The following is a 2,031-nucleotide window of genomic DNA, read 5'->3' as shown; positions in this document are numbered from 1 at the left end:
GAAGCAACTGATTTTAGGTATTACGTGGAATTCACAAGTCAAAAGAAGTAAAAAGAGATCTTCTGCTTTTGCTAAAAGCAACCAGAATCCTTTGAACAAATTGCATATTCAAGGCTAGAAAATTTTATGAGTGTTATAGTTTAAAACCAACTTTCTTAGAATTATATTACTAAATATCAAATTCCATTTAAAAAGAGCTTCATCAAAAGATGTTTTTGTTTTTTGTTTTTTGTTTTGTTTTGTTTTTATAAATTGGAATGACATATTATAAAGATAATAAGGTTCTCACTTTGGCATCCTCTGTGTGTGCTCTTTTCAGAATCAAGGGAGCCCTTCAGCTCCTTTGTTAGCAAGATCAATTATTCATAGTAAAGACAAACCCACTTATCTTACTGCATTCAGTACAGATAAGCCATTCAGAGTTATAAGTGTATTCATTCTAAAGAAAAGTGGTAAGTAGAATCTATTGCTTTTCAAATTACTCCATGGTTAAAAAATTATAGCATGCCCCTGTTGCTGGGGAAATAAGGGAATTAACTGCCAATATAATGAGACACTAAAAGGCATTCTTAAGAAAGTATATCTAAGGAGAAAGTAAAGAAAAGTTATAATTCTAAAATATTTTTAGTTTAATGGAGGGCTGGTAGGTCATAGGCAAAGAGACGTTTGTGTGTGGAAGTGCTGCTGTCTCTAAGAATAAATGGCTTATGTGGGATATTTTCCCCCTTAGGACAAATTTGCGAAAAATAAAAATTTTCATAAATTTTTCAATAAATTTATTATTAAAATAGCTTTCTTGAGGAGTATTTGAACTTAAATCTAGAAATTAGTATAGTGCCAGTTTATAAAGAAGGGAATTTTGAATTTTTGAATTGAATGGGCTGTGTCATAGTAAATACTGAAAAAATGCTTATTACCTGAACTGTAGAGTTAATGAATGCTCTATATATGGCTTATCCAATATTCCCTAAACATAGTTGCTTCTGTAAGGTTCTGTACCCTGTTTTCCATCATGTTCTGACATGTGAAGTTTCACTTAGAAATGACCTTTGAGTAGTCTGTTTGATCTCCAAACTCTTTGTCTGCCTAATCTAAGGTGAATTCTCCAAGTGATTAGCAAAATGACTTGATCAACTGTTAATCCAGGCCAGAAGAGCTTCCTTTGTGACCTTCTCTTCCTGGGCTGCTAGAACATGAGACTTTTCTGATTTGTAAGGGTAGGATAGTCACAGAATTGTTTGAACCTACTCAGGATGTTGTAGAGGTAGAGAAGCCTGGAGAAGCGTACTAAAAAAAGTCTGCAATTAGCTAAATTTATGGTCCCTTTGAGTTTGGTCACTAAGGAGTTTATGATAGGAAACCTGGTATCTGAAATAAAAATCAGCTTACTTGAAAGATCTGGAAATAAAGGAACATTTGCCACCACAGAAAATGTTTGCAATTCTGTCTATGCAATCATTTAAGAAGAGTGACAATTTATCTCTTTGAGAGACAGGCTTTTCTTATTCTTTATCTGGAACATCACTAGGCTACATAAAATTAATTGATATGATTTCTCTACCTCTTCTGATGCATGCATGAATGAATGTAAGAAAAATCTAGTCATTCTTTTTAACTCTCTGTCATTAACCCACTAAATTATGTTCAATTTTATGATTTTCAAGTGATTTTTATCTACTTATTGGTGAAAATAAACTTAAGACAAATAATAAAGAAATAAATCTAACACCATAGAAGGCTTCCTCCCTTGCCCCCACCCCATGGGTGTCTGTTCCACATTATGCCCCAATCATAATGTTGAAAACTGACTATATATCAGTCAGTCATAGGCACAGGCACATAGGGGGTTTCCTATTTTCAGTCTCTGATTCATTACATTGTTTAATTCTTTATTTTATATAAATAGAATTATTTGCATGCAAAAGACACTTTCAAAAGACATTTTGTTTTGTTTTGTTTTTGTTCAATTGCTTTGAAATTTGATTCATTAAGTTATTAACAAGGTCCTTAGATGGCACAAATAGTTTGCAC

Source organism: Orycteropus afer, unplaced genomic scaffold (genome assembly GCF_000298275.1).
Source record: "Orycteropus afer afer isolate SDZICR_OR568_19922 unplaced genomic scaffold, OryAfe1.0 scaffold00853, whole genome shotgun sequence".
Classification (NCBI taxonomy): Eukaryota; Metazoa; Chordata; class Mammalia; order Tubulidentata; family Orycteropodidae; genus Orycteropus; species Orycteropus afer.
This window is presented reverse-complemented; position numbering follows the sequence as displayed.